Here is a 26259-nt window from a genome sequence, read left to right as displayed (position 1 = left end):
AAAACCTATTTCGCGAGGGAGTGCACTCGGCTACCCCGGGGTACAAACCTTGTTACGTAGGGGAAGTGGGTGATAAATGTCTAATCCACCGAATTCATGTTGATGAGGGTTTCATCGGCTACCCCGTGCCCTTGTTGATGTGTTTTGGGCTATAGATAAACATTAGAGTAATTTTATCGACCAAGAGTTCTAAAAGTAGAATCGATTAAAAGGTTAATCCACCGAGTTATATTGATGAGGGTTTCATCGGCTACCCCGTGCCTAAGTTGATATGAATTTGGGTCTTGGAATCATTTATCATAGTTGGGTAGAGGTCACTATGTAAATGCTTTACTTGTTATTTACAAGTATTAATATAACGATAAATGTTTTGTTTTCACTATTCCGTTATTATATTGTTCTATTTCTTTACCACAATTCATATACGATATCATTTCGTTTTTGATTCAAATCTCCATTAAAACATCGTAACTAAAGACAAATATGAATTTGCTTCTAAAACCTCAAGTGAACCATTGCTAAGGATCTCTTGTAAAGAGTATAGATAAAAGTTATTCATTATCAAACAGTTTTTTGATTCTTGACTAACACATCTACTTACAATGGATGGTTATGTTTCATATACTTAATTGAATTAAGTACCTTGAAATGATAAATTGTTTTGGTAATTAGATTTGTTGGAATTCATAATTGACCAAAATAACGCAACCACTTCAACGAAAGTTTTAAGACTAAAACGAACAAATGAAGAGTAATCTTCATGAATTCAATTTTGCTTCTCAAAGCAAAGTCTCATTGAAATAAGTGGGAGCATTCTCTTAAACCGTTAAGATGAGGACGAGGTTCAAGAAGTAAAGATAATAATGGAATTGATACAGGGTAATGTTGAAAGTAAAGTCATTGAGGAATGACGATACTAAACCTATCAATCCCGACCCATAAAGTTTCCATTGTCTTAAATGTTGGACACAAGAAAGGAAACTACCCCAAATTATTGAAGAATCAACAAGTTAGTTGTGGGACATCTAATGGGACCTTCTTCTTTAAATGTTTATTTGATTAAACATAAATTTTGCTAGTACCACTTCGTCAATATTAGAAACCAGTGGAGGTGTTCATCATTGTACTTGATACATAGGATGATTAGAATATGACGACTAGCAACAATAATGTCGAGAGATAGAGTAATTGTGTACTCAATCTAGTTTTTGGATTTAAAGTTGTACTTAATTGTGACTATTAAGTGCATAAACTCTAAATAAGAATATAAACTTGTTAAGATACAAAAAGGGTTTTCACTTTTGTGACCCTATACACCACGATTTGATGTATGGCTAGCCCATTATCAAGGTGATTATATTCTAAAACAAACTAGAATGATATATCATGTAGATGATGTAAGATTCAAATTGGTAACCCAAGATTAAACCTTAAATTTTGGAATGATGAACGCAAAGAGTTATCAAGTACTCTTGAAACCATTAGATCGTTAATGGTATATGCGTATCTTGTATTCAAAGCAAGATGTCTCGTGCCTTTTGGTTGGAAAGGAGATCGAGGTTGTAAATCATTGATCCAAAATAGGTTGATCATTTTCTTTTACCAACGATTTAAGTTGACACTAGTGTGTTCACTTAATAAGGTAAATAGAGAAATCTTTGAAGAAGTTCAAAAGTTCAAGGAATCACGATTTAGTCGTGATGGGATTATCAAAGTGAAGACTTTGATATAAGCCAAAGAAAATGTGATATAGTATCACAAGTTAATCTCTCTTAGCACGCATCATGGAATAATGTGTGATTGGATAAGAATTCAAACGCTATTCAATATGGTTTGAACTTCGATCAAGTTACTTTGAGTCACTTGAATCCTTTTGGGGATTTTATCATTTTTGTCTAAATTATTTTTCCACTAAATCAAAACATATGAGATATGAAATGGAAAGGGTACCATGCTTGTAAGTTATCACAAGAAACAAATGCTCATTTTTTCCCTTTCAATTATCACGAGTACGACGGGTTTGCGGCTCATGAAGCTGTCTTTCTAAAATACAAGTTTATTTCTAGAAGACAGAGTGGGAGAAATTATTCAAAGAGCCACAAAGAATGTTATGTAGCAAGAAACTGGTCTTTCTTGGCTACATGAGACGTTTTGTGTAAGACGTTGTTTCTTCAAAACCTAGGAGGTTAAAATTCGTCACTTGTTAAAAAATGATGAATTCATGCTACTTTGAAGAAAGTAAAGAGCTTATAACTTACAAAAGAAATTGTTTGATTCAAGTTGATTGCTTCTAGAAAGTAATGAACATATGACTTACATAAGAATGTTTAAGTCACAACTCTATACAAGGCTTAGAACCATGAAAATCCGAAACAAAAGGGCTTGATTAGTGACAAAGGGTTTTTGCACTAATAAAGAGAAATTTCAAGGTTTGATTGGTTGCAAAGGGTTTTGCACCAGTTGAAATGCTTAAGTCTATTTGGATCTTCTTAGGGATTGTGTTTCATTATTATGAAATACGTAGCAAGTGAATCTAAAACCCGCTTCTTCAAAAGAAGGAATGTATTCAATACATGTCTTGAGTTTTGTAGATTCTTGCAATCCTAAGATTGTGTGAAACTTAAGAGAGAATCTTAAGTATGACATCAATGAGTTGGAATCAATTATTTGATCATGTTATAAAACGTTTCTCGATAAGTCGAGAAGTTGTGTTTATACATGGATTTTAGTGGGAGTTACGGAAGTTTTAATTAGTCCGATATGTGGATGACATATTGATCATTGAGAATGATTTAAGACTTTTGGAGTATTATAATACATCTTGAATATCCGGATTTATGAAGATAAATCCACATGATATCAGCGTCAGTAAGAAGTCTTATGTTGATAAGATTCATGACTAGTTCAATTAAATTGAACATATTTGATTGATTCCATTTGCTTCCGCTGCCGGATCAATTAAATAAGTAATGATGTATAACACATCATATACTTTGAGTATGATGAACTGTTTTCAAAATCGAATTTAAGTAATCTTTACCTAGTATATAAAGATTACCCTTAAGTGTTCTGCGAAGCATTAAGGAAGTAAAGCAAAGTGTTTATGATGCAATTTTGTGTAAGGGTGTTACACAAGTGACAATTGACAATTGAGGTTGCGCATGGTTTCCGACAAAACCATAATCAAAACACATTAGGATGGTTAAGATACCATTGTGGCTATGTTAATTAAGAAGTAGATTTTCTAGAATCGTTCTAGACAATAAAGAACAATAAGAGATATTTATAACGAAAATTGAGTACACTTGCAATCATGAGATGTGCAAGAGGATGAGTCCCACACCTTTGTGAAAACAAAGTGGGAGCTATTTGTAGGCTAGAGGATCTATGTCTTGATTGGATCTCGACACGTACTCAGAAAGTTTTGTGATGCAAATGTATACATTACAAAGGAAAACGAGTATGTAGTAAGGTTGAGTAAGGTACAAGAAGTTGATAAAACCTACTAACCAAAGCCTTCTCAAAGGCTAAACATGATGAGTCATGTCATTTCAATTGAATTGAAATGAACAACTACGTACAAGATCAAATTAGATTATAGAATATGAAATAGTAATCAGGCATTGACTATTCATGTGTGATAATCGCATTTGTCGTTCGAGTTTTATTTTAAAACTCTTTTATTATACTTTGTTACATCCAAACGGGTTGTGGAGACAATTGAACCCCGTTAAAGTGAACACGGATTAACATTGTATTTGCCCATAGTTACTTGTATGAGGTGATGTCTCGATGTAACTAGAGTGTGATGCGATTGATGGCAAGTTCAAGTGCCATAGAGTCATGTGAGATGACTAGTCGATCACATAGGCGACTTATTAGGAACATTTTGTTGGGCCTTATGACCGCTTATAGAGTTAAAGGCAATTTATATAGCCTGGTCGTGGCGAGAGCTACTATAGTATTCAAATGAGTCGATTCTTTTGACTAAAGACTATTCACCTAAGATGGCACAGTTTCAGATTAACTTTGATTTGTGTTACTACGACCTTCGTAAATGGGGTCAAATGGGCATATTTTGGGTTATGATGGCCGTGGCTAGTCGAAGGGAATAAGTGCGATAGGAATTGTCCACCCCCTTGTCAGGGTTATAACAATATCTCAGGGCCACTTGAGGAGTAATGAACTGGAAATGCGTGGCCACGCTCGGAATGTATCTATGATAGATAAATCCGGTCAATCAGTTATTCTCCAGATCGAGGAAACCACTCTCGATATGATCACTTGCAAGTACGACCTGAAAGACACCTTGCATTGAGTGGGAGATAGTAATAGGACAAGAGAATTGGTGACGCACACTTGTTGAGGACAAGTGGGAGATTGTTGGGAAATGTGTCCTCAACAATAGTGCGATCACATGATTTAAATATCATTATTAAATCTCATTTTAAGAATACATGTGGGATGTAATATTTTACAAGTCAACTGGTCCACACATATCGGTAATGATTGGTGACTAGAGTTTGACATTCTTTGTCGTGCGGCGGTGGTGATCGATTGATCCCCTTAGGTCATACCTATAGGGAAATACTCTTAATTGATTATTTAATTAATCGTATACCGATCCGAGTTAATTAAATTGCTTAAAATTGACGGATGATTTTGTGAGTATAATTTACGTATCAAATTGAAATGTGATTAAATGAGATACGATCCGAGTAATCGAATTGTATCATTACTCGGATGAAATTATTGTTTAAAGAAACAATTAAATTTGAATGAATTATTATAAATACGATTTATAAATTGGTGAAATATTTTGGTACAAGTAATTACGAATTACTAGTCGATTTTGTAAATGACATATTTTATGAGTATGTTGATTTTTAATATGATAAAAATACATTGCATCGTAACATGTCATGTAACATGTTACATGTGACAAATTTGACAAATGACAAAATAAAATGGATTCTCCATTTTATACTTAAAACCAAAATATGGGTGTGTGTTTAGTAAATATTGTGTTATTTATTTTTAAATAAAAACACAATCATGACACTAGGTAGTAGGCTTGCATGCCTAGTCTCTTGTGAAGAGCAAAAACAAAAGGCATTGGGCATACTACCCAATGCCCCTTTTTCGGCCACCAACAAGAAAGAGAGGAAAGCTCTTCTCTTTTACATCATTCATTCCTCCCATCTTATTTTTCCTAGTGTAAGAAAATCCTTGAAAACTCTCTACAATTTATGATAATTCTAGAGAAATAAAATCTCACAAAAACACCACCTCTTGACCGAAATTTCAAGAGTGAAAATACAATTTATATTGTATCAATTTTATTGTAAAACCATTATTATTACTAGATCTAAATAGTATTGGTTTATTAAGATGTATTCCTTGGGTATATGCTTTTGGGAGGGATTCTACACTTGAATCCTTGTTCTTCCATTTGGAAAGCTCAAGAACAAAAGAAAAGGAGATTTCTTTTGTGCCCATTTGAACCGAAATTTCAATGTAAGGATATGATTTCTTCTCTTTTATTATATTGTTTGCATGCATAAAATCCACATTTAATTTTATGACAAATTAATTTTGACATATAAGAGTATGTTAGTATGTATATGAATCTACATTTCCTTCAATTGCTTAGTGTAGGATTGCATGGAGTTGGATTGGGACAATGTTCCTATCGAACGTTGTTGTTGACATTCCCCATAGGAATGTTGCATTACGGGTGATACTGAGATTTAGTATTAAGATGGCTAAAGTTGTTATCACTGCCAACGCTAACACTACGGTTAACAACGGCTTATTTGTCGATAATCGCCATGGCTTCATTGTGAATTTGATGAAGGGACTTTTGCGTTGTAAGCTGTTCATAAACTTTAGTCGGTTGTGACTTGCGAAGTTAGAGAGAACTGAAGGAAATGTAGATCTATATACATACTAACATACTCATATATGTTAAATTAATTTTTCATAAAATTAAACATGAATTTTATGCATGCAAACAAATAAATATAATAGAGAAGAAATCATCCTTACATTGTGATTTCGGTTCTAATGGGCACAAAAGAAATCTCCTTTTCTTTTGTTCTTGAGCTTTCCTTATGGATGAACCAAGATCCAAGTGTAGGATCTCTCCCTAAGCTTTATACCCAAGGCTTTCTCTTAATTCAAATTAATATTATAAGTACTAGTATAATATTAATCTAGTAGAAAATTGATCCAAAATATTTATAAACACTTAAATATTTCGGTTTAGATGGAGGAAGAAATTGGGAGCTTTTATCTCTCTAAAATTCTCTTATTTTAGATAAGTTGTTGAATGAATAAATAATCACATTACATTATAGTATAAGAGGTAAATTAAGGGGAAAAACAATTAGTTTTTCCCTCTTAAAAAACCGGACCAAGGGGGAGTGGGAGGGGAGCCAATGCATGCATACATTTGTCTTCACAATGTTTAGTAGGCTTGCATGGCTACTAAAGCATGTAATGATTGTGTTTACCACTTAATAAAACAACCACAATATTAGCTTAAACCTCCTCTTATTTTCGGCACATATGTTAATATGGGATCCATATTATTTTTGTCAATTGTCAATATGTCACATGTCATATGTGACATAAATTTGTTATGTATTTTTAACATATTAAAAATCAACGTATTAATAAAATACGTCACACACAAAAATCGACTTAGTAATTTCATAATTACTTGTGCCAAAATATTTTACCATTTATAAATCACAACAGTTTGTATTTATAACAATTCATTCAAATTTAATTGTTACATTAAACAATTATTTCATCCGAGTAATTATCCAATTTGATTACTCAGACCGTATCTCATTTAATCACGTTTCAATTTGATACGTAAATTTTACTTCCAAAATCGTCCGTCAATTTTCAAGTAATTTAATTAACTCATAACATTATACAATTAATTAAATAATCAATTAAGAGTGTTGCCCTATAGGTATGACCTAGGGGGTCAACTGATCACCACCGTCGCACGACAGTAATGTCAAACTCTAGTCAGCCAATCATTACCGATATATGTTGACCAATTGACAGTAACAATATTACTTCCCAATTGTATTCTTTATAATGAGATTTAAACATGTGATCATCATGATCAACAGTCGTGATCGCATTATTGTCGGAGGACACATATTCCAACAATCTCCCACTTGTCCTCGACAAGTGTGCGTCACCGATTCTCTTGTCCTATTACTTTCTCCCACTCAATGCAAGGTGTCTTTCAGGTCGTACTTGCAAGTGATCATATCAAGAGTGGTTTCCTCGATCTGGAGAATAACTGATTGACCGGACTTATCTATCATAGATACTTTCCGAGCGTGGCCACGCATTTCCAGTTCATTACTCCTCGAGTGGCCCTGAGATATTGTTTTAACCCTGACAAGGGGATGGACAATTCCTATCGCACTCATTCCCTTCGACTAGCCACAACCATCATAACCCAAAATATGCCCATTTGACCCCATTTACGAAGGTCGTAGTAACACAAATCAAAGTTAATCTGAAACCGTGCCATCTTAGGTGAATAGTCTTTAGTCAAAAGAATCGACTCATTAGAATACTATAGCAGCTCTCGCCACGACCAGGCTATATAAATTTGCCAGAACTCTATAAGCGGTCATAAGGCCCGACAAGGTGTTCCTAACATCTGCCTATGTGATCGACTAGTCATCTCACATGACTGTATGGCACTTGAACTTGCCATCAATCGCATCACACTCTAGTCACTTCGAGACGTCACCTCATACAAGTGACTATGGGCGAATACTATGCTAATCCGTGTTCACTTTAACGGGGTTCAATTTTCTCTACAACCCGTTTGGATGTAACAAAGTATAATAAAAGAGTTTTAAAATAAAACTCGAACGACAAATGCGATTATCACACATGAATAGTCAATGCCTGATTACTATTTCATGTTCTATAATCTAATTTGATCTTGTACATAGTTGTTTATTTCAATTCAATTGAAATGACATGACTCATCATGATTAGCCTTTGAGAAGGCTTTGGTTAGTAGGTTTTATCAATTTCTTGTACCTTACTCAACCTCACTACATACTCGTTTTCCTTTGTAATGTATACATTTGCATCACAAAACTTTTTGAGTACGTGTCGAGATCCAATCAAGACATAGGCTCTCTTAGCCTAAGAATAGCTCCCACTGTTTTCACAGTGTGCGGGACTCATCCTCTTGCACATCTCATGATTGCAAGTGTACTCAATTTCCGTTATAAATATCTCTCATTGTTCTTTATTGCCTAGAACGATTCTAGAAAATCTACTTCTTAATTAACATAGCCATAATGATATCTTAACCATCCTAATGTGTTTTGATTATGGTTTTGTCGGAAACCATGCGCAACCTCAATTGTCAATTGTCACTTGTGTAACACCCTTACACAAAATTGCATCATAAACACTTTGCTTTACTTCCTTAATGCTTCTGCATGCAATTAAGGGTAATCTTTATGGCTTACTTGGCAAAGATTACTCAAATTCGATTTTGAAAACAATTCATCATACTCAAAGTATATGAAGTGTTATACATCATTTTCTATTTAATTGATTTGGCAGCGGAAGCAAATGGAATCAATCAAATATGTTCAACTTGGTTGAACTAGTCATGAATCTTATCAACATAAGACTTCTTATTGACGCTAATATCTTGTGGATTTATCTTCATAAATCCGGATATTAAAGATGTATTATAATACTCCAAAAGTCTTAAATCATTCTCAATGATCAATATGTCATCCACATATCGGACTAATTAAAATTTCCGTAACTCCCACTAAACTCCATGTATAAACACAACTTCTTGACTTATCGAGAAATGTTTTATCACATGATCCAAAATGTTGATTCCAACTCATTGATGTCCTACTTAAGACCCTCTCTTAAGTTTCACATTATCTTAGGATTGCAAGAATCTTCAAAACTCAAGACATGTATTGAATACATTCCTTCTAATTGAAGAAGTGGGTTTTAGATTCACTTGCTATGTATTTCATAATAATGAAACACAATCCCTAAGAAGATCCAAATAGGCTTAAGCATTTCAATTGGTGCAAAACCCTTTGCAACCAATCAAACCTTGAAATCTCTCTTTATTAGTGCAAAACCCTTTGCAACTAATCAAGCCCTTTTATTTCGGATTTTCATGGCTCTAAGCCTTATATTGAGTTGTGACTTAAACACTCTTATGTAAGTCATATGTTCATTACTTTCTAGAAGTAATCAATTTCAATCAAACGATTTCTTTGTAAGTTATAAGCTCTTTACTTTATTAAAAGTAGCATGAATTCATCATTTCCAACAAGTGACGAATTTAACCTCCTAGGTTTTTAAAGAAACAACTTCTTACACAAAACGTCTCATGTAGCCAAGAAAGACCAGTTTCTTGCGACATAACATTCTATGTGGCTCCACATAACATTCTTTGTGGCTCTTGAATAATTTCTTTGCACCAATTGAAACCTTGAAATCTCTCTTTATTAGTGTAAAACCCTTTGCAACTAATCAAGCCCTTTTATTTCGGATTTTCATGGCTCTAAGCCTTATATTGAGTTGTGACTTAAACACTCTTATGTAAGTCATATGTTCATTACTTTCTAGAAGTAATCAATTTCAATCAAACGATTTCTTTGTAAGTTATAAGCTCTTTACTTTATTAAAAGTAGCATGAATTCATCATTTCCAACAAGTGACGAATTTAACCTCCTAGGTTTTAAAAGAAACAACTTCTTACACAAAACGTCTCATGTAGCCAAGAAAGACCAGTTTCTTGCGACATAACATTCTATGTGGCTCCACATAACATTCTTTGTGGCTCTTGAATAATTTCTCCCACTCTGTCTTCTAGAAATAAACTTGTATTTTAGAAAGACAGCTTCACGAGCCGCAAACCCGTCGTACTCGTGATAATTGCAAGGAAAAATAAGCATTTGTTTCTTGTGAAAACTTACAAATATGGTACATTACCATTTCATATCTCATATGATTTAGTGGAAAATAATTTAGACAAAATGATAGAATCCCCAAAATGATCAAGTAACTCAAAGTAACTTGATTGAAGTCCAAACCATATCGAATAGCGTTTGATTTCTTATCCAACCACACATTATTCCATAATGCGTGCTAAGAGAGATTAACTTGTGATACTATATCACATTTCCTTTGGCTTATATCAAAGTCTTCACTTTGATAATCCCATCACGACTAAATCGTGATTCCTTGAATTCTTTGAAATCCTTCAAAGATTTCTCCTTTTACCTTATTAAGTGAACATATTAGCGTCAACTTAAATCGTTGGTAAAAGAAAATGATCAACCTATTTTGGATCGATGATATACAACCTCGATTTCCTTTTCAACCAAAAGGCACGAGACATCTTGCTTTGAATACAAGATACGCATATACCATTAACAATCTAATGGTTTCAAGAGTACTCGATAACTCTTTGCGTTCATCATTTCAAAAATTAAGGTTTAATCTTGGGTTACCAATTTGAGTCTTGCATCATCTTCATGATATATTATTCTAGTTTGGTTTAGAATATACTCACCTTGATAATGGGCTAGCCATACATCAAATCGTGGTGTATAGGGTTACAAAAGTGAAACTCTCTTTTGTATCTTAACAAGTTTATATTCTTATTTAGAGTTTATTCACTTAATAGTCACAATTAAGTACAACTTTAAATCCAAAAACTAGATTGAGTACACAATTACTCTATCTCTCAACATTATTGTTGCTAGTCGTCATATTCTAATCATCTTATGTGTCGAATACAATGATGAAAACCTCCACTGGTTTCTAATATTGACGAAGTGGCACTAGCAAAATTTATGTTTAATCAAATAAACACTTTTAAAGAAGAAGGTCCCATTAGATGTCCCACAACTAACTTGCTGATTCTTCAATAATTTGGGGTAGTTTCCTTTCTCGTGTCCAACATTTAAGACAATGGAAACTTTATCAGTCGGGATTGATAGGTTTAGTATCGTCATTCTCAACAACTTTACCTTTAACATTACCTTGTATCAATTCCATTATAATCTTTACTTCTTGAACCTCGTCCTCATCTTAACGGTTTAAGAGAATGCTCCCACTCATTTCAATGAGTCTTTGCTTTGAGAAGCAAAATTGAATTCATGAAGATTACTCTTCATTTGTTCGTTTTAGTCTTAAAACTTTCATTGAAGTGGTTGCGTTATTTTGGTCAATTACGAATTCTGACAAAACTAATTACCAAAACAATTTATCGCTTCAAGGTACTTAATTCAATTAAGTACATGGAAAAATAATCCATTGTAAGTAGATGTGTTAGTCAAGAATCAAAAACCTGTTTGATAATGAATAACTTTAATCTACACTCTTTACAAGAGATCCTTAGCAATGGTTCGTTTAGGTCTTTAGAAGAAAATTCATATTTTGTCTTTAGTTACGATGTTTTAATGGAGATTTGAATCAAAAACGAAATGATATCGTATATGAATAGTGGTAAAGAAATAGAACAATAATAACGGAATAGTGGAAAACTTAACATTTATCGTTTTATTAATACTTGAAAAACAAGTAAAGCATTTACATAGTGACCTCTACCCAACTATGATAAATGATTCCAAGACCCAAATTCATATCAACTTAGGCACGGGGTAGCCGATGCAACCTTCATTAATATAACTCGGTAGATTAACTTTTTAATCGATTCTACTTTTAGAACTCTTGGTCGATAAACTTACTCTAATGTTTATCTATAGCCCAAAACACATCAACAAGGGCACGGGGTAGCCGATGCAACCCTTATCAATTACTTTTGTTGAGTTCAATCCAAATTTCGAATAAATGTGTCCATTATCCAAACCCACATTAACTTGGGCACGGTGTGGCCGATACATCCCTTATCAACATGAATTCGGTGGATTAACATTCATCACCCACTTCCCCTACGTAACAAGGTTTGTACCCCGGGGTAGCCGAGCGCACTCCCTCGCGAAATAGGTTTTCATGGTTTCTACTATTTGGTAAGGCTATGTCTCAATTAATTGTTTTAGCGAGAGGTCATGTCAATTTATTATCTATCACGTTTTAAGTGAACTAAAGCGGTGAACTACGATAATTCTAATTGACACGGTCGATAAACTCGATAAAATGACAATGCATGTTTAGTTATGGCGATTTAGCAATGCATGTGACATAAAATAAAATGCAAGCATAAAGATAAATAAATCCTAGTATGGCCTTTCCTAAAATAGAAAAACTCTTTAACTATTACAAATTCGGAAACCAACTCCATTGGTCCCTTGAACTTCGGTTGTGGCACGCATCTCGAGGTAACACCGTCTTTATGTATCGTCATTCTTGAAGATATCCGTCTTTGGGAACTCCGGAATGAATAAAATTACATAATAAATTACATAATTTCCTATTATACATTTGTAACTAAAATAAAAGAAATCTATTAAATTACAAAACGGTGATACGAGATCACAATAAAATTACAACCGAATCGATATTCCCATACATTTCGGGAAATACCAATTAAAATCTAAGGCCATACTAAGTAAAATTACATAATTCAAAAATTACATAAATTAAAATATGACAATCATAAAGAAAATGTAGCATTATAATATGTATGAACATGCTCAATTTTATGCTAAATCGCCTTTAATTAGCCAATATCGTATATTACTCGGTTTTTACGGATTTGCGTGATCTCAACATTTTATAATCGCAAAAATTACATAAACTCATATTTATGCATAAGTTAATTACCCTAACCTCTTAGGACTCAAAATTTAGTCTTCACTAATAATTTGACCATAATTAACCCATATTTCATAAAATTGTTCATAAATGGACTAAAAATACAAAATAAGCTATTAAACTTCAAATAAATCACAAAATTTCAAATAAATTCAAAATTTGAAATTTAAACTCATGAACATTCTGGAAAAATTCCATGACACTCATAATATTCAAAAACTTAGGTTAAAAATTTCGAAAAATTACCGGAAAAACAATGTTGCGGTTTATCGATTTTTAATAAAATAATCATAAAAACATGGAAAAATATATTCATTAACTTTTAAATTTTAGATCTGAAAAAGACAATAAAATGCAACATATCATGTTTTTCTTTAGTCATAGAGCATGTTTTATCAATATTTCATTAATAATGTCACTATTTATGTCATTTTTCTTCAAAAAATCATAAATCATGCATAAAGACTTCAATAAGGCCAATTATTTTACACACATCTTGTAAAATTGCATGTGACAACATATTAATTTTCTATGACCAGATTCGAAATTTAACTCATATTAATCTATTTTTCACTTAAATCCGAATTTAATAATGAAAAATTCATTTTTCGAGCATAACAAGTCCAAAAATTATGAAAATGTACAGGTTATCTCAAAATAATATATGTGACAACATATCCAGAAATCAACTGAAAATTCGAAGTATAGCAAATTTTAGACCAAAAATGACATTTTTACTCATAAAATCACATTTAAATGCCATTATTGTAAATTATGAACAATAAAAATCCGAAAAATTAACCAAAATATCCTAAAACATTTTAGGACCAGAAATATTAACATGCATGGATTAATTTTGTGATATCTCATAATAACACAAATTTTGCAAGTTTTATATGTTATTCTTATAACTCGGAAAAACTTTTAACCGATTTGCATGCAAACAACCGTGGCTCATGATACCGATTGAAGGAAATGTAGATCTATATACATACTAACATACTCATATATGTTAAATTAATTTGTCATAAAATTAAACATGAATTTTATGCATGCAAACAAATAAATATAATAGAGAAGAAATCATCCTTACATTGTGATTTCGGTTCTAATGGGCACAAAAGAAATCTCCTTTTCTTTTGTTCTTGAGCTTTCCTTATGGATGAACCAAGATCCAAGTGTAGGATCAATTAAGAGTGTAACACCCGCGAATTTCCCATTTTTAGCATTTATAATTTATTTAACCGTTCTATTATTTTATTTATATGTTAAATTATTTAGATTAACTAATTTCATTTTTAAACATAATTTTTATAAAAAATTCATTTTTATAAGCTTGTTATATTAAAATATATATTTTTAATCGGATAGTGTTAATAGTGATATTAATAACAATAGTTTTCCGTCTTAAGTTACTATAGACTTGAGACATTTTCCCGTCTAGCAAAAGACCGTCACATTTCACCCTTAAACCTAGTTAAATCCGAACCAATCACAAGTCGACAACTCGTAGCTACCTTTTTCAACTCATTTATACAATCTTTTTATTAATATTATTATTATTATTATTATTATTATTATTATTATTTTCCCACCTACCCGTCACCCACCCCCTTCCCTTCTTTCTTGTTGTTTCAAAACTTCGCAAAGAACAAAGTACAAACACAAACAAGCTACAACACCATTTTTCTTCACCTCCAACCTCAGATCCCGCCTCCATTCTCAACCAAATTCGATAAATTTTACACCAATAGCTTCCCCATCTCGTCCTCCTTCTTTATATGTAAAAAAGAGCCAAGCTTTCATCCTATTTCAATTCGGCCGTCTTACAAAGGATTCGGATTTTGGGTTAATTTCTTCTATTTTTGGGTTTCGAGTCATCCTTGGGCGATTCTTTGGCGTTTAGGAGAGCAAAAAAAGGTAACGGTGATAGGTTACTCGACAAAATGTCGAAACTCCGTCTTATGTGTCGATTTATATGTGCTTGTTTGACAAAGTTCGGTTCTTTATGCTTTTTTTTTTCCTCATTTGTTTGCTCGAATGTATGTTCTTACTCTATATGTGTGTACACTTTGAATCTAGTGTGCTTTCATTAATGTTTGTATCATGGGAAAAATGAAGTAAACAGGCGAGGCAAGTCCGTTTCAAGCCTAGCTTGTTTTCACTTTCAGTTTGCAATTGTTTCAATTATATACATGGAAAAGCAGACCGTGCTTTATTTGCTACTAATCTTGTGTTCAACCTGTCCAGTTTGCATTGTTGTAAAGAGGAGTAGGACGAGATGTATGTGATAGTGTAAAGCGGTCTTTACCACTGATATTGCTAGCCCATAGTACTTCGCTTTTAAATTCGATTTTTGGGGTGTTTGTTACCATACATTTCATGTTTTTAGTATATGCTGCTTCTTCCTTTTACAATGTCTAGTCGTAAAACTCGATCCGAGCATCAAGGGAAGGGTCAGTACGTGAATTCCAATTGTGGTAAGGCCGATGCAGTTGGAGCAGTGCGTTTATAGTGTGAGAGGTGACCAAAGTTGAGATGGTAGTCTTAGTGAATTGGGTACTCTATGGAATGTAATATTGTAATAAGAATGATGGCATTAACTAAAGGAAGTAAAGGAGAGGATGAAGAGAGGAGTGGGATTTATCGTGTCAATTTATCTTGTTATTTACATGTTTGGTTACTTTGAGTAGGTGTGTTGTGTCGTGCGTCGACCGTCCTTGTAGTGGTGTAGGTGACGGTGGGGCCGACCGTGGGGGCGAAGCGGTAGCTAAGGGTGGGGTGTGGTGGTGGTGTGCGGCGTGGCCACGGCCTGGCCATCGTTGTGGCGGATGGACGGGATGGAGTATAGTTGACACTCCTTGTCCCCTTTTCTTTCCTTGGTTGTATGTTTGGATGTGTTTTAATAATTGGGTTGAGTTTTGCTTTTGGACATTGGCCCACTTTATAAGATGGGTAGTCTTATGAATATTTCGTTTGTGGTTATTATTTAAATTCTATCTCGCGTCTTATATGACTTAATTCGTTAAATATCATTCATTCATATATTTTTCTCACATTAATCATAAAAGTGGAATTTATTATTTATTCAAGTCAAAATTTAATGAAATGTCTCATTTACCTATAATATGAATTTTTAGTCCGTTCATTCTCATTTATTTATCTTATCTCAAATATGAGCAAATTATTCTACTTGTTTAATTAAATTGAGTTGTTTATAATTGAATGCTTGTTTTGCTTATTATAAATGATTCATTTCTGTTTGTTTACATTTTTATTCAAGTGACAAGTATTAAAGAAATGGGTTACTTATTCACATTCATGAATATAATTTTGGCATGAAATGTCTCACTTGGATTATCATCGGTTCATGTAGTAGTAGTCTCTTTCCAAGTTGATTCGCATCGCTTGGTTGGGTCGTGTAGTTGTCTCTTTCCAAGTTGATTCGCATCGCTTGGTTGAGTCGTGTAGTAGTCCCTTTCCAAGTTGATTCGCATCGCTTGGTTGGGTCGTGTAGTTGTCTCTTCCCAAGTTGATTCGTATCGCTTGGTTGAGTCGTATTCGTTTGATAATGCCTTTATGCTATACCTTTTTGCTTGACTTGTCTTTACGCCTCTTTCGGACTGTCTTGCCGATTGTGGGTTTAGCTCATATCTTCCGCCTCTTTCGGACTGTCCTGCCGATTGTGGGTTCTCGATTTCCGATCTGTCTTCGAGTCTTGGATGCGGACTGTCCTGCCGCATGTCGAATCGGGAACTGTCTTGTCCCGAGTCTCGCGATTTAGACTAGGGCGAGTCTTGGGAGTACCATTGTCGTCCTACCAGGGGAATTATATTTTGATATATGAGTAGTAAAGGTCTTGCTTGGTTATAGATATTTTGTCTTTCAAGGCAAGAGTTATGCCTTGTGTTGTTTGTCTTGGTCCTATCGGATACTAGGGGTGAGCTATAAGCCCTCTAGTTGCGATATGATCGTCGGGATTGATGCTCCCATCCGTTCTTATGGTGAGATGCAAGCCATAAGTATGAATGTGACATTAGTAGCCACGTCCCGTGCAATGTTTGCTAAGTGGTTTTCCAAATAATGGCTACAGTTTCTATTCTTGTAATTTGCATTGGTTGATCCCTTACTTAACTGCTTCACATGATTCGGATTCTAATCTCATATCTATGTTGTATTTCCTTGAAATACGTGCTTTTATATAAACGACCGTATTCTTGTCTTTCTTATTATTTAATTTTCTCACATGATTAGTTGAACCTTCATTATGCTAATGTTGATCTATCTTGTTCCATCTCATTTAACTTTCATGTTTAAATATAAAATTGATATTCTTATCTTTTGTAAGTATCTTATATGACTTACCTGTTTTAGTTCTTTGTTATGTTCATTTTGACATTTTGTGGCTGGGAGAACCTTGAGTTACTCCCCACTGACTGTGGCATTTATGTTTACATGAATGACAGGTATTAGTTGGTGCATCTATGGGGTGAAGACATGTGTGAGCTAGCGAGCACTTTGGCCTAGGAGTTGGTTTATTAGGATTGCTTAAATTTACCTTTTATTGTATTGTCATTCGAGGGATATATTTTCCCTCACCTTGACTATCACGTTTGTATAATTTAAACTTTCTTTCCGCATTCTTTATTTATGTTTTGGATTTTAATGAACCCGCGTTTTAAATTTTTTTTAAAGTTTCAAAAATTTCCTAATTTCCGCTTGAATTTATAAGTTATGTTTTCCGCTTTATCGCGGGGTGTCACAGTTGGTATCAGAGCCTATGTTGCTCCCGACGCACACACGTGTACCCCAAACTTAAATTTGAACTTGACCTTGAATAATAAATGAGAGATGGGTAGAAATAAGGACCTAAGTTGGTAGTCTCTTTGTGTATGCTTCGTGGTAGGTTCTAACATGTTTGTTGATTGTCAATTATTTTTGTACCCTTTGATCAATGACCGTGAGCTTACCCGCGTTGCGATCAAGACTTGGTGCTTATTGCCGAAGATGGAAGGTTTGTTCAACCTTTTGAAGAATGCTTTTTCTTCCTCGAAGATGTTCCTTATTCTTTGTGTATCTTGTCTTATTCTTTATCTCTTGGTGCATATCCTTCTTCTAAACTCTGTTTTCTTTTTCCTTGGAAGTTACTTTTGTACCCTCCTAACGTGTCCTTGGTTCCTTGTTTATCCTCCCTTGACGCCTTGTAGATATTTCTCTTTCTTTTGTGGAATGTTAACCTTGGTTGAAGAATTTGACTTTTGAGGAGATTGTTTGTGGTTGACCCATAACCCTGGTTTTGAGAGGTTGTGATGTTATAAAGACTTAGGTAGTGTGATTAGACATACTTGGTGATTCCTATACCTAGTTCCTTGATAAAGTGAGTATAATTGATCGGTGGATTCTGTGCGTCAAGTGTGAGTTGCCTATGTTACTAAAGTTATAGGACTTGGCTTTGTTGTTTATGTTTGGAATTTGAAAGCTTAGCAGATTAGCGTTGTTACCTTAGGAATAAACATGGAGTAAGGTTTATGATGTGATTTTGGAAAGATATACCTTTAGGATGTTGATAGCCATACATAGATTGGTGTTTCCTTTTGACGTTTGTTGGGTATGAGTATATCCTTGTTAGTAATTTTGATCTTGTTTTATGGAAGTCGTTGTGAATGTTTAGTGATTGTGAATTGTTGAATCACAAGTGTGGTGAAGTACCTTGTTTCATGGAATAGATTAGATGTAGAGTAGCGTAAGTTATCTTGAGGAACCCTTGGAAGTAATGTGGTTGAGAGATTGATTTTATTAGGAAGTTTTCGAAACTGTTTGGGATGAGGTAGTGGTTGAGATTTGAGTACCTGACATTTCCTTGTTGTCTAATTTCCCTTTCTTCTTTGACCATGAGTGTTACCGTTCATACCTCCTTTCCTCGCTTCATCATGCCTCCTTAAAATTTGATGTTAGTAACCTATGGAACTCTATCTTTTACATCCTTGTAAATTTGACTTCAATTCTCACCCTATGAAGTTCATCATAGCTCTTTTTGTTGGTTAAGTTTGGACTCTCTTCGCTTACTTAATATTTATATTGTCTAAATTGCTTTTCATTTTATACAATGTTTAAACTTTCAAGCTATCATTTTTTTTTTTTTTTTTTTTTTTTTTTTTTTTTTTATTCGTTGTTAAGAATCTATGTTACTCTTACAAACCTTACCTATTTTAAAATTTGAAAATGAAAATTTGATTCAGTTCCCGATTTGTTCCTTGAGTATAGACTTCTTTATCATGATTTAAAATGCTAAACCCGAAATTTCTTTAAATTTTATCCAATTTCTGTTAACTTTGATCTATTTATGATTTCTTTGCCATGGTTTGATGCTATCTTTTCACAAACTTAACTCCTTTTTTAGTTTAAAAGTGAAACTTTTATTTTTATATTGGCTTTTGTGAAAGAAAATTTGAGTAAATTACCTTTCTCTTTTCATTTTAACGTTGATCGGATGTTAGAACTCGTTATTGGAGACGTTTAATAACTTGTTCTACGCTTGTCGGCGAGTGATTTTTGTTTTAAATTTGTCTTTGAGTTGGAAAGTTAGCGTTCTTGTGTGCACAACAAGAGCAATTTCGTTCCATGAATGAGACCTATACTTTTGAAAACTCTTCATTAATGTTTCTGAAAGTATTTTGATTTTCGATTTATACAAATGATTTGCCTTTTGACCTTATCATTGATTTGGAATGTGATATTTTTGAATACGTAACGAGAACACTTTCATTCCTTTGATGAGAATCTGGTTCTGTCGAAAAAAATTTTGTTTGAAACTTTTGAAAGAATTTTAATTCTTACTATTTGTAACCTTTTTAAATGCTTTGGTTACCGATTCCAAAATTCCAGTTTCATTTTATATAACCTTTCATTTCTACTTTCAAGTTTCGAGGACGAAACTTTTTAAAAAGGTGGGGTGATTGTAACACCCGCGAATTTCCCATTTTTAGCATTTATAATTTATTTAACCGTTCTATTATTTTATTTATATGTTAAATTATTTAGATTAACTAATTTCATTTTTAAACATAATTTTTATAAAAAATTCATTTTTATAAGCTTGTTATATTAAAATATATATTTTTAATCGGATAGTGTTAATAGTGATATTAATAACAATAGTTTTCCGTCTTAAGTTACTATAGACTTGAGACATTTTCCCGTCTAGCAAAAGACCGTCACATTTCACCCTTAAACCTAGTTAAATCCGAACCAATCACAAGTCGACAACTCGTAGCTACCTTTTTCAACTCATTTATACAATCTTTTTATTAATATTATTATTATTATTATTATTATTATTATTTTCCCACCTACCCGTCACCCACCCCCTTCCCTTCTTTCTTGTTGTTTCAAAACTTCTGCAGCAACAAAGTACAAACACAAACAAGCTACAACACCATTTTTCTTCACCTCCAACCTCAGATCCCGCCTCCATTCTCAACCAAATTCGATAAATTTTACACCAATAGCTTCCCCATCTCGCCCTCCTTCTTTATATGTAAAAAAGAGCCAAGCTTTCATCCTATTTCAATTCGGCCGTCTTACAAAGGATTCGGATTTTGGGTTAATTTCTTCTATTTTTGGGTTTCGAGTCATCCTTGGGCGATTCTTTGGCGTTTAGGAGAGCAAAAAAAGGTAACGGTGATAGGTTACTCGACAAAATGTCGAAACTCCGTCTTATGTGTCGATTTATATGTGCTTGTTTGACAAAGTTCGGTTCTTTATGCTTTTTTTTTTCCTCATTTGTTTGCTCGAATGTATGTTCTTACTCTATATGTGTGTACACTTTGAATCTAGTGTGCTTTCATTAATTTTTCTATCATGGGAAAAATGAAGTAAACAGGCGAGGCAAGTCCGTTTCAAGCCTAGCTTGTTTTCACTTTCAGTTTGCAATTGTTTCAATTATATACATGGAAAAGCAGACCGTGCTTTATTTGCTACTAATCTTGTGTTCAACCTGTCCAGTTTGCATTGTTGTAAAGAGGAGTAGGACGAGATGTATGTGATAGTGTAAAGCGGTCTTTACCACTGATATTGCTAGCCCATAGTACTTCGCTTTTAAATTCGATTTTTGGGGTGTTTGTTACCATACATTTCATGTTTTTAGTATATGCTGCTTCTTCCTTTTACAATGTCTAGTCGTAAAACTCGATCCGAGCATCAAGGGAAGGGTCAGTACGTGAATTCCAATTGTGGTAAGGCCGATGCAGTTGGAGCAGTGCGTTTATAGTGTGAGAGGTGACCAAAGTTGAGATGGTAGTCTTAGTGAATTGGGTACTCTATGGAATGTAATATTGTAATAAGAATGATGGCATTAATTAAAGGAAGTAAAGGAGAGGATGAAGAGAGGAGTGGGATTTATCGTGTCAATTTATCTTGTTATTTACATGTTTGGTTACTTTGAGTAGGTGGTTGTGTCGTGCGTCAGACCGTCCTTGTAGTGGTGTAGGTGACGGTGGGGGCGACCGTGGGGGCGGCGGTAGCTAAGGCCGGTCGTTGTGGGCTGGTGGTGGCGGGCGTGGCCACGGCCTGGCCATCGTTGTGGCGGATGGACGGGATGGAGTATAGTTGACACTCCTTGTCCCCTTTTCTTTCCTTGGTTGTATGTTTGGATGTGTTTTAATAATTGGGTTGAGTTTTGCTTTTGGACATTGGCCCACTTTATAAGATGGGTAGTCTTATGAATATTTCGTTTGTGGTTATTATTTAAATTCTATCTCGCGTCTTATATGACTTAATTCGTTAAATATCATTCATTCATATATTTTTCTCACATTAATCATAAAAGTGGAATTTATTATTTATTCAAGTCAAAATTTAATGAAATGTCTCATTTACCTATAATATGAATTTTTAGTCCGTTCATTCTCATTTATTTATCTTATCTCAAATATGAGCAAATTATTCTACTTGTTTAATTAAATTGAGTTGTTTATAATTGAATGCTTGTTTTGCTTATTATAAATGATTCATTTCTGTTTGTTTACATTTTTATTCAAGTGACAAGTATTAAAGAAATGGGTTACTTATTCACATTCATGAATATAATTTTGGCATGAAATGTCTCACTTGGATTATCATCGGTTCATGTAGTAGTAGTCTCTTTCCAAGTTGATTCGCATCGCTTGGTTGGGTCGTGTAGTTGTCTCTTTCCAAGTTGATTCGCATCGCTTGGTTGAGTCGTGTAGTAGTCCCTTTCCAAGTTGATTCGCATCGCTTGGTTGGGTCGTGTAGTTGTCTCTTCCCAAGTTGATTCGTATCGCTTGGTTGAGTCGTATTCGTTTGATAATGCCTTTATGCTATACCTTTTTGCTTGACTTGTCTTTACGCCTCTTTCGGACTGTCCTGCCGATTGTGGGTTTAGCTCATATCTTCCGCCTCTTTCGGACTGTCCTGCCGATTGTGGGTTCTCGATTTCCGATCTGTCTTCGAGTCTTGGATGCGGACTGTCCTGCCGCATGTCGAATCGGGAACTGTACTGTCCCGAGAGTCTGGCCAGATTTAGACTAGGACTGAGTCTTGGGAGTACCATTGTCGTCCTACCAGGGGAATTATATTTTGATATATGAGTAGTAAAGGTCTTGCTTGGTTATAGATATTTTGTCTTTCAAGGCAAGAGTTATGCCTTGTGTTGTTTGTCTTGGTCCTATCGGATACTAGGGGTGAGCTATAAGACCTCTAGTTGCGATATGATCGTCGGGATTGATGCTCCCATCCGTTCTTATGGTGAGATGCAAGCCATAAGTATGAATGTGACATTAGTAGCCACGTCCCGTGCAATGTTTGCTAAGTGGTTTTCCAAATAATGGCTACAGTTTCTATTCTTGTAATTTGCATTGGTTGATCCCTTACTTAACTGCTTCACATGATTCGGATTCTAATCTCATATCTATGTTGTATTTCCTTGAAATACGTGCTTTTATATAAACGACCGTATTCTTGTCTTTCTTATTATTTAATTTTCTCACATGATTAGTTGAACCTTCATTATGCTAATGTTGATCTATCTTGTTCCATCTCATTTAACTTTCATGTTTAAATATAAAATTGATATTCTTATCTTTTGTAAGTATCTTATATGACTTACCTGTTTTAGTTCTTTGTTATGTTCATTTTGACATTTTGTGGCTGGGAGAACCTTGAGTTACTCCCCACTGACTGTGGCATTTATGTTTACATGAATGACAGGTATTAGTTGGTGCATCTATGGGGTGAAGACATGTGTGAGCTAGCGAGCACTTTGGCCTAGGAGTTGGTTTATTAGGATTGCTTAAATTTACCTTTTATTGTATTGTCATTCGAGGGATATATTTTCCCTCACCTTGACTATCACGTTTGTATAATTTAAACTTTCTTTCCGCATTCTTTATTTATGTTTTGGATTTTAATGAACCCGCGTTTTAAATTTTTTTTAAAGTTTCAAAAATTTCCTAATTTCCGCTTGAATTTATAAGTTATGTTTTCCGCTTTATCGCGGGGTGTCACAAAGAGTGTTGCCCTATAGGTATGACCTAGGGGGTCAACTGATCACCACCGTCGCACGACAGTAATGTCAAACTCTAGTCAGCCAATCATTACCGATATATGTTGACCAATTGACAGTAACAATATTACTTCCCAATTGTATTCTTTATAATGAGATTTAAACATGTGATCATCATGATCAATAGTCGTGATCGCATTATTGTCGGAGGACACATATTCCAACAAGAACAGTTAGTGGCACAGGTATACGGTTCGATCCGCTCAATTCATTTGGATCACATTGCTGACTTGTGGTTTATGTGGTGTTGAAACTGGAGCATATAAATTTTGTGGATATGGTCTTATTATTGTGTGCCAAAATATCAGTTTATTTTTATAGTAGTTTATTTTATTTGAAGATAAGCTATTGAAGTATTTCAATTTCATTTCGCATTCTAAATTTTTTTAAGTTGTAGCTTATATCTCTTTCTAAGTTGTAGTTTATTAGATAATCATTATATTGTTTCTGTTTATAGTGTGTTTCAGGTTCAGCAATTACACTTGAAGAAACGAACGAGGTTCGGGAGCTTTGGGCACTATATTGTAGAAAAAATATATAATGTAGTGAATTGTTGATTTAGATCCTCAAATAGTTATGGGCATAATATGTGATTGTCTTGTTGTTGTTGGATACAATTTTGTTGGATGCAGTTGTATTGGAATTTGATTTGTTGGTATCGAACCTGATTTTGCAGGGTGTTCTAAATTTTGGATTTTTCAATTTATATGGAAGTGCTACCAAATTTTATGTAGCTTTTGTGAAACTGAAATACCAGGTTGTATAAATGGCACGAAAAAAAAATATAATAAATGACATGATTGACATCGGTTTGTATAATAGATGTAGACAACCGATGCCAACAATTCGACATTGGCGCTGAAAAGTAAATGTAAATTGTCATCGGTTCATGACCGATGCCAATTGAGAACAAAATGAGGCAAACAAGCGAACATTGGCATCGGTTTATAACCGATGTCAATATGTGATAAACCGATGACAATATGTGTAAATTGGCATCGGTTTATAACCGATGCCAATATGTGATAAACCGATGCCAATATGTGTACATTGGCATCGGTTGTAAACCGATGCCAGTTGAAAAAAACTCATTTACATCGCCCGCATTGGCATCGGCTATAAACCGATGCCAATTAGTGTTTTAAACCGATGCCAATAGCCTTTTTTGTACTAGTGCTAGACATAGGCTTTCTTGCCTTAAAATAGCTCCCACTGTTTTCACAGTGTGCGGGACTCATTCCTCTTGCACATCCCATGATTGCAAGTGTACTCAATTTCCGTTGTAAATATTTCTCATTGTTCTTTATTGCCTAGAACGATTCTAGAAAATCTATTTCTTAAATAACATAGCCACAATGGTATCTTAACCATCCTGATGTGTTTTGATTATGGTTTTGTCGGAAATCATGCGCAATCTCAATTGTCAATTGTCATTTGTGTAACACCCTTACACAAAATTGCATCAAAAACACTTTGCATTACATCCTTAATGCTTCTGCAAACACTTAAGGGTAATCTTTATGGCTTACTTGGTAACTATTACTTAAATTCGATTTGAAACAATTCATCAAATTCAAAGTATATGAAGTGTTATACATCATTTCCTATTTAATTGATTCGGCAGCGGAAGCAAATGGAATCAATCAAATATGTTCAACTTGATTGAACTAGTCATGAATCTTATCAACATAAGACTTCTTATTTGACGCTAATTATCATGTGGATTTATCTCCATAAATCTGGATATTAAAGATATATTATATATATCTCCAAGTCTTAAATCATTCGCAATGATCAATATGTCATCCACATATAAGACTAATTCAAATTCCGTAACTCCCACTAAACTTCATGTATAAACACAACTTCTAGACCTCTCGAGAAAAGTTTTATAACATGATCAAAACATTGATTCCAACTCATTGATGTCCTACTTAAGACCCTCTCTTAAGTTTCACATTATAGAATCTACAAAACTCATGACATGTATTGAATACATTCCTTCTAATTGAAGAAGTGGGTTTTAGATTCACTCGTTATATGTATATCATCATAATGAAATACAATCCCTAAGAAGATCCGAATAGTGCAAAACACTTTGCAACTAATCAAGCTTTGATATCTCTCTTTGATATCCAACAATTCCATTGGGAATTTATTTCGGATTTCATGGCTCTAAGCCTTGTATTGAGTTGTGACTTAAACACTCTCATGTAAGTCATATGTTCATTACTTTCCAGAAGTAATCAATCTTGAATCAAACAATTTCTTTGTAAGTTGTAAGCTCTTTACTTTCTTAAAAGTAACATGAATTCATCATCTTCAACAAGTGACAACTTTAACCTCCTAGGTTTTGAAGAAACAACGTCTTACACAAAACGTCTCATGTAGAGTCTTTCTTGTGACATAACATTCTTTGTGGCTCTTTGAATAATTTCTCCCACTCTGTCTTCTAGAAATAAACTTGTATTTTAGAAAGACAACTTCACGAGCCACAAACCCGGTGTACTCATGATTATAATAAGGAAAAATGAGGATTTGTTTCTTTTGAAAACTTACAAACATGGTACCCTACCATTTCATATCTCATATGATTCGTTTTAGATTTAGTGGAAAAATAACTGTCAAAATGATAAAATCCCCAAAATAAGATCAAGTAACTTAAAGTAACTTGATTAAAGTTCAAACCATATAGAATAGGGTTTGATTTCTTTATCCAACTACACATTATCCCATAATGCGTGCTAAGAGAGGTTAATTTGTGATACTATATCACATTTTCTTTGGCTTATATCAAAGTCTTCACTTTGATAATCCCATTAGGACTAGATCGTGATTCTTTGTACTCTTTGAAC

General features: G+C 34.0%; 1 protein-coding gene across 1 annotated transcript in view; it reads left to right on the top strand.

The window, feature by feature from the left end:
- Window positions 1–24137, top strand: part of LOC141658767 (uncharacterized) — a 30531-nt gene extending 6394 nt beyond the window's left edge. Inside the window, exon 12 of the mRNA XM_074465604.1 lies at window positions 23862–24137. The gene's annotated coding sequence lies outside the window, so the exon portion shown is untranslated. The remainder of the gene's footprint in view (window positions 1–23861) is intronic.
- Window positions 24138–26259: the final 2122 nt, after the last annotated feature.

Source organism: Silene latifolia, chromosome 6 (assembly GCF_048544455.1).
Source record: "Silene latifolia isolate original U9 population chromosome 6, ASM4854445v1, whole genome shotgun sequence".
Taxonomy (NCBI): domain Eukaryota; kingdom Viridiplantae; phylum Streptophyta; class Magnoliopsida; order Caryophyllales; family Caryophyllaceae; genus Silene; species Silene latifolia.
Note: the sequence above shows the minus strand (reverse complement) of the source record. Positions and strands in the feature narration are given on the sequence as shown.